Here is an 8,737-nt window from a genome sequence, read left to right as displayed (position 1 = left end):
GCAACAATGAATGAATGGAAACCCAAAATCTCTGTAAATGTTTATGAAAATTAATAAAATATAGAAAAAAAAACAAAGGCAAGTCAGGAAGACAACTTTATATACCAAATCTATAGGATTTATCAACCTCCCCTGGGAAACTCTTGTAGCATAAATGGAGAAGAAGATGTCCTAAGGCACAAGAAGTCAATCATGGAACAGAAGTTCGAAACTCCTGAAATCAAGAGATACTGCTTGTGAAGGAAGAAACTGGCAGTAGCTTGAAGCACTAGGAATAACAGAAGTCCAGAAAGATTGACATATAAGCAATCACATCAAGGGCAGGATAGTGGAGATTGATGTTGAATGGAGCAGGTGGGAGTAGATGTACATGCTGGTGGAGCAGGGAAAGGGGTGGCGTAAAACACACCTGGCAAAGGTGAGGACAACATGGATTCTATTGGTTTATTTCTACTACTGGTAAATATCTTTAATCTGATCTTCTCTGTAAAATATTTGTCAAATAAAGCTCTAAATCTGAGAAATCAAATTAAGACAGTCTAGGAAGAAGGATTGGCCATCCACTTACAAAATAGCAGGCCTTTGAAAACATTACGTACAACACAACACACTTAGACTAGTAGATATGGCAACTGAGGCTGAGACCTCAAGTATGGAAACAAGTAGGAGGAGAAACAGCTGTAAGCGGACACTAGTGACTGGAACATGGAATGTAAGAACCGTGAGTGTAGGAAAATTGGGTGTTGTTAAGAAGGAAATGAAGTGTATAAATACTGGCATACTAAGTACCGGCAAAATGAGATGAATTGGCATGGGACATTTTGAGTCAGAGGATTATATGATCTACTATGCTGGAGATGAAAAGGTGAGGAAAAAAATGGGGTTTCTTTCATAGTAAAAAACATGATTTCTAGATCCGTCTTGAGATACAATGTTGTGAGTGACAGGACAATATCCATATGCATACAAGGAAGTCCAGTAAACACCATCGTCATTAAATATATGCACAAACAACCACAGCCAAAGAGAATTAGAAAATTTCCACCAACTTGTGCAGTCAGATATTGATCAAATATGCAATCAAGATACAGTAATAATGATAATGGGTGACTGGAATCCAAAAGTTAGGAATAGAGAAGAAGGATCAGTAGTTGGAAAACAGGGACTTGACAGAATGAAAGTATTGTTCCTCTATAGCATTCAAAGTGTCCCCCTAGCTAGTACCAGATAATTGAATGTCAAAACATTATATCATTGACATTAAAAAAAAGGAATCTCAAGTTTATCCGACCAGTAATTGTCATATCCAAAAAAATTTATTCCATCAATGTTGACTTTATAACACTCCTTTCCCTCAATTTACCATCTAGATTTTAAGACAAGGCATTTAAACAACAATGACATGAATAGGAGTTATATTTAAACAATAAGCACAGTGACATAATATTAAGCAATAACAAAATATATGTGGTAGTATTGATTTATTGCTTATTGAGAAACTCAAGAAGCCATGAATTCAAAAGTGCTACAAGTACTGCAAGCCTTCAGAGTATAAGTGGTGTCCTGGGAGGCCTTTCTAGAAAAAAACATTAGTAGTCAAGGTGGTTATATGTCATCAAGGGAATGAGGAAATAATAATAATAATTATTATTATTAATAATAATAGATAATAAGAGAATGAGGACCATTGGAATAGCCAGACAGCAATCCCCAGAGAAGTTGTCATTCTAGACCTCTCTCTGTAGCGAAAATTTAAGTTATTACTTAAGACAAAAGTTAAATAAAATGTACTCTTAATTTTGTGATTTTCATTAAAAAAGGAAAAAAATTATTTAAAAACAGAAAGTGCTTTGTACCTCCAGTAATATATATTTTATTTTAAACCCTTATAATTAGAGCACAAGCAATTATTTATTTTACAAACACTTCCAAATAAAACTCCATACATACTATAATTGACTAAACTTACTTCATAGCAACTTTTCTTGGTTTCTAAGGCTGTAAATCTTTACGGGAAGTGATTGCCTAACATTTTTTTTTTTCAGAGCAGCCAGTTGTCAAATGATTAAGCAAAGGCTTAGTATTTTTATTTTGTTTCATAAGAAATAAAATTTTTAAAAATTGTAAGGGGTGCATGAAGTGTAGCAAAATATTATTTTTGGAAACATGAATACTCTACTGTAGATTAATGTTTAGTTTCTTTTCTACTTTTTTCTTGTTTTGTTTTGTTTAAATTTATTATTAATTTCAGTAAAAATTTACAGAGACTTTGGATTTCCATTCATTTATTGTTGCATTTTTCTCCCCTCCCAACCATTGCCCCTAGTACACTAATTCTTTCATTGTTTTACAAACCCTCCCCCAGGGCCACTCCACCATGTAGCTGTCACTTAGACTCCTGTCATGACAAAAATACCTAATCACATATCCCTTTTAAACTGTTTTCTCCATCATCTGTTTCAAAGCAGTATATATTATTGAACCCATCCTTCTCAGTCTCCCCCAAACTCAAGGTCAGTCCTGTTTTACAACAGTAGCACCATGCAGTATTTGTCCTTTTGTGACTGGGATACTTCACTCAGCATAATGTCCTTCAGAGTCACCCATTTTGGATAATATTGCATGAGTTCCTTGGTTTTCAATGCAGCATAGTATTCCATTGTGTGAATATACCACAGCTTCTCTATCCATTCATTTGTTGATGGGCACTTAAGTTGTTTTCAATGCCTTGCTATTGTGAACAAAGCCGCAATAAACATGGGTGTGCATATATCTGCTTGGATGTCAGTTATCGTCTCTTTAGGGTATATTTCCAGTAGTGGAATTGCTGGGTCAAATGGTATTTGCAACTTTTTGAGAAAGCGCCATACCGCCTTCCACAGTGGTTGCACCATTTTACACACCCACCAACAGTGAATAAGGATTCCAGTTTTTCCACAACCTTGCCAACAATTGTTGCTTGCTATTTTCTCCTTCTATGGATCTTACTCATTTGAATCTTTTGAAGCCTAACAGTAACAGTGATTCATTCTATTTACAAAAGTTAATGACTTACATGTCATAAATACTCTGAAATTGAAATTTCCAAAATAATTACTTGTATAATATGACCTTGAAGCAATCTTTTCTGCCCCTGGTTCTGTAAAGCCCATTGTTGACTTGGTTTCTTCCATAGACCAGGCTAAAAGGACCTGAGCCTTCCTGCTCTACTGGTATGCGATAAAACTTCAGTGGAGATAAGGCTACTGGAGGAGAGATAATCAGTAGATGATCTTGGTTAGATTCTGCTTTCTTCATTTTAAAAGCTGTGTTTTGTGTTCTTAATCTATCTGGAAGATAGTCTTCTCACCAGACCTCAATTCAAAATAATTGGTTTCCACAAGATAGGTAGCAAAAATGCAATGCAATTAAGACCTAGGAAAGCTCTGATAAATATGGCTTAGGGTATCACGAAACTGTTACTGGGTAGCCACATAAATTCTGAGAGTGTCTTATCAACAGCAAAGAGGAAGGACGCCAGTGAAGGAGGAGTTTGTCTCTAAAGCCTGCCAAATATCTTTAGAATCTAGATGATAATCATTTCAGAAGGTAGCCTGTGGGGGACATATTTATTTACACATATTGAAAACACCAGAACCAAAAGAAACTTCAATCTGCAGCAAATCATTTACCACAAGGTGGAGAAGGGTAGCGCAAACTTATGTCTCAGATTTCTGAGGGAATAGCATTTTAGGGTTGGTTGTTTGGGGGTTTTTATTTTGTGGTTTGTTTTTTTTTTCAGTTTTTCATGACAAATGACTCATTATAATATATAAAAGTAATTTAGTTATTATAGCTTTGCATGATAACGAACTTACAAATTAGGAGAGAAAGTGTCACATCTTTTGACTTTCAAATTCATAGTCTCATTAGCTAAAAATTTTCTGCTGTGATAAGGTTAGCATGGCTTCTATATATAGCTTTTCAGATGTCTAGTAAGAAACAAGGAAAAAAAGACCATGAGATTTTTTTTTTATCTTTGATCATTTTCAGGTCTTATTATTTCCATTATATCCATCGAAAAGAAATATAACAAATTTATGTTTTACATTTCATTTCACAATTTGTAATTTACTTTCACGTATGTTAGTATTACAGTCTTAATAAAATTATATTCATTACTATCCCTGCTTCTCAGGTTAGGAAATTGTGATTAGAGAGAATAGTACTATATAGTGTTTGTGTAAAACATACACTTGTACCAAGAAGTTGACTGAATAGAACAAGGGAATACTATATGGCTTAAACTCGGGAAAAATGTGACTCAAAGTGTATACTTAGCAAATCATTCCAGGAGATGAACTATATGGAAAAGAATGTGGCTTCTGGACCAATGGAAGAGTCATAAATAATGTGTTATGCAGATGACAAAACTTTGTTTGCAGAAAATTAGGAAGTAACTACTGGAGAAGATAAAAAATTATAGCTTTCAATATGGCTTACATCTCAACCTTGTGTTTCATGCCTGTACATTGTGTTTCTCTTATTTCTTCATTCACATTATGATTCAAACAATCATTACCATATGTGTTATTGTTGTTGTTGTTATGTGCCATCAAGTCACTTGCGACTCATAGTAACCCCATGTACAAGAGCCTTAAATCCTGCTCTATACAGTGCTAACCCCACTGTCTCTAAGACACTTACTCCCACCATCTCAATCACTGAATCAATCCATCTCATTGAGGTCCTTCCTCTCCTTTCGCTGTCCCTCAACTTTCCCAAACATGATGTCCCTCTCCAAGTCCTGGTCCTTCCTTGCAACATGCCAAAGTATGTCAGGCAAAGCTTCAGAAACCTTGACTCCAAGGATTCACCCTCTACAGGACAAACCTGTTTGTTTTCATAGCAGTCCACGGTATATTCAACACACGGTATATTCTCCTAGCAGTCCACGGTATATTCAACACACGGTATATTCTCCAGCACCCCAAATCAAAGGCATCAATTCTCTTTCTATCATCCCTAGTCACTGTCCAGCTCTCTGAAGAATAGCATGCAGTTATGAAGACTATAGCCCAGATTGGGAGCACCTTTATCTTTAGCCTGACATCGTTGCTCTTCTGTACTCTGGAGAAATCCCAGATGGCTGACTTTTCCAATGCAATTCTCTTGATTTCCTGGCTGCTGGTACCAAGAGTTTTGACAGTGGGGCCAATCAAACTAAAACTGTTAGTTATCTCAATCCCTCACCATCCATACTGATTCTGCCAATTTGCTCAGTGGTGAGAATCTTTGTTTTCTTGATGTTGAGTTTCAATCCATATTGAAGGCTATAGTCCTTGACCTTCTTCAGTAAGTGCTCCAGGTCCTCCTCAGTTTTAGCAAGCAGAGTTGTGTCGTCTGCATAACACAGGTTATTGATTAATCTTCCACCAATCCAATGCCACATTCCTCCTCACACAGCCCAGCATCCCAGATGATATGTTCTGCATACAAATTGAAAAAGTATGGAGACATAATATATCCTTGGCATATACCCTTCCCAATTTTAAACCATGTAGTGTCTCCTTGCTCTGTTCTGATGACTGCCAATTGGTCCACTAGGTTTTACATAAGAATAATCAAATGTTCTGGGATTCCTATTCTTCTCAGGGTCAGCCATAGCTTTTTATGATCCACATAGTCAGATAGACATTCCTCTGGTACTCTCTGCTTTCTGCCAAAATCCATCTAAGCATTAACTGTAATATCACTAGTATCATGACTTCTTCTAAATCCAAGCTGCACATCTGGCAGTTCTCTGTTGATGTGTTGCTCCAGTTGTTTTTGGATAATTTTCAGCCGAATCTTGCTTGCACGTAGTATTGATCATATTTGATAATTTCCGCACTCTGTCAGGTCACCTTTCATTGGAATGGGAACAAATATTGATCTCTCCCAGTTAGTTAGCCAGCTGGCTGTCCTCCAGATTTCTTGGCACAACTTAATGAGCACATCCAGGGCAGTGTCTGTTTGTTGAAATATGTCATTTGGTTTGCCATCAACTCCTAGAGCCTTGTTTTTTTGCCAATTGTTTCAGAGCAACTTGAACTTCCTCCTTCATCACCACAGGCTCTTACTTATGCCTTATTTCATGAAATTCTGTGTCAACCAATTCCTTCTAGTACAGTGACTCTTTGTACCCTTCCCATCTTCTTTTAATATTTCTTGGATCATTTTAACACTTTACCCAAAGCATTGTCACTCATGCCTTGAATTTGTTTTTCAACTCTTTCAGCTTATTAAACACTGAGTGAGTTTTATCCTTTTGATTTTCTGACTCCAGCTCTTTTCACATTTCATTATAGTATCTTGCTTTGTCATCCTAAGCTGTCCTTTGAAATTTCCTTGTTCAGCTCTTTAATTTCTTTATTTCTTTCTTTACCTTTGGCTTCTTGGCACTCTACCACAATATTCAGAGTCTCATCTGACATCCATCTTGGTCTTTTATTCCTCTTCAGCCTCTGTAATGATCTTTTGCATTCTTCCTGGACGATATTTTTATATCCTCACACAGCTCATTTGGTCTATGCTCATTGGTGTTCAAGGCTTCAAACCTGTTCCTTTGATAGTTTTAAAATTCCAATGGGGTAAACATAAGGTCAAATTTTGGTTCCCGTGGATTTTATTTCATTTTCTTCAACTTCAGCTTGAACTGGTCTGTCCCACAATATGCACCTGGTATTCACAGCAGATATTGAGCTTCTCCAGTGATTCTTTGCACAAAGTATAATTAATTTGATTCCTTTGCATACCATCAGGTGAAATACACTTAACAACAACAACATTTGTTTCATGCCCATTTTTACCCCATCTTTTCAGGTCCCCACTCAATCATTACTAATTTATTCACCTTCCCTCTGTTCACCAAGCTCTGTGATTTAGTAATTTCTCTCTCTCCAAACACTCTCATTATTCTTGCCTACTTATCTTTCCTCTTTTGAAATTTTATTCATATCTTACTTGTCACTCATCTATTTTTACAACAATAGACGTATACAGGTTTGTTTTTCCTTATGAGACTGAGTTAGCTCATTCAGCATAATGCTATCTAGCTTCTCCAATGTCCATACCATATGGAAATTGTTGCTCCTGAATACTGCATAGTATTCCATTGTGTGAATGCACCACAATGTCTCAATCCATTTATTTGTTTATGGACATTTGCGCTATTTCTACGTGGTTACTCTTGTGAATAATGTAGCTATGAATATTGGTGCCCAATTCTCCACTTGTGCTTCAGTTCTGTTTTCCTTGAGGTACATTCTTAGCAGCGGAATAGCAGAGTCATGTGGAATTTAAATATTTAGCTTTTTGAGAAACTGCTAAGCTGCCTTCTAGAGTGGTTGTACAAGTTTACAATTTCACCAACAGTGGGTGAGAATTCCAATCTCTCCAAATCCTTTACAATATATATTGCTTGCCATTCTAGTAAACTTTACCATTGTTATTGCATGAAATGTTCTCTCTTTTTTATTTGCATCTCTGATTGCTGGTAATTTTGAACATTTCTTCCTGTGTCTCTTGGCCATCTGAATGACTTCTTGTGAGAAGGTTTTCCTGTCTTTTGCCCACTTTTGATTGGGTTGTCATTTTTTTTTTCTCTTGTCGTGACCATGTAGTATTCTATGAACATTTTCTATGAGACCCTTGCTGGACATGTCATTGCTAAATGATTTTTCTCCTATCAGTAGGTTTTCTTACCATGCATTGAAAAAAGATTTTTATGTACAGGGGAACTTAATCTTTAGATGGTCCCATTTATTAGTGTTATCTTCTCCTAGTTGTACACTTTTGGTTGTATTGCCAGCCTATTTATACAATAGGCTGGGAATTCTAAATTTCATCCCATTTTGCCTCTTATGATATTATAATGTTGATCTCTAATCCACCTTAATTTGATTATTTTTAAGGTGTGAAATGTGGATCCTGTTTCAACTTTCTGACAATAGAAATCCTGTTTTTGTTGAAGAAGTTGACATTTCCTCATTTTCTAGGCTTCCCTCCCCCCTTTTCAAATATCAAATATGACAAGTCAATAGTCACTTACTTTGACAGTTGCTTCCTTTTATTTGCTACACTGGAAACGCACAGTGAGTTGTTTTTCTAACTCCAAGTTGTATGCCTTTCGGGTCAAATATACCAGCTAATCATTGGGAGAAAGATGAACAGTCTCCTTCTACCGTGATTTCATCTTGGAAACTTGATAAAGGGTCATTATAACTTGGAAATGATTAAAAAATAGTTTGATTAATACATGCATGTAAAATATAGAATATTAAAAAAACAGAAAAATAATGGATTCATTTGAATCTTGTCTTGGTAGAGAATATATTACGGACTACCAAAAGAATGATCAAGTCAGTCTTAAAGGAAATGTAGCTAGAATGCTCATTAAAAGTGAAGATGAAGAGACTTAAGATTATTTATTTTGGACATGTCATCATGAAAACCCAATTTTTAGGAAAGAACATTATGACTGTTAAAGTTATCAAAAAGTAAAGTGTATGGAAAATGATAAAAAATTCTTCATGGAAAGTATAAGTTCGATCGGTAGTGGGAGCGGAGAGCGGACCCCTGAGAGCCCTGAGCAGCCTCACCGCTGCCGCCGGCTTAGTTACCATCACACCCCGGGAGGAGCCGCAGCTGCCACAGCCGGCCCCAGTCACCATCACCGCAACCATGAGCAGCGAGGCCAAGACCCAGCAGCCGCCCG

At 36.5% G+C, this 8,737-nt stretch overlaps 1 pseudogene; it reads left to right on the top strand.

Moving 5' to 3' along the window:
• The first annotated feature begins 8,552 nt into the window (after window positions 1-8,552).
• Window positions 8,553-8,737, top strand: part of LOC102876047 — a 14,242-nt pseudogene continuing 14,057 nt past the window's right edge.

The sequence above is a fragment of the Elephantulus edwardii genome, unplaced genomic scaffold (assembly GCF_000299155.1).
Source record: "Elephantulus edwardii isolate Elephantulus edwardi_28Jun2011 unplaced genomic scaffold, EleEdw1.0 scaffold00333, whole genome shotgun sequence".
In the NCBI taxonomy this organism is placed as follows: Eukaryota; Metazoa; Chordata; class Mammalia; order Macroscelidea; family Macroscelididae; genus Elephantulus; species Elephantulus edwardii.
This window is presented reverse-complemented; position numbering and strand designations above follow the sequence as displayed.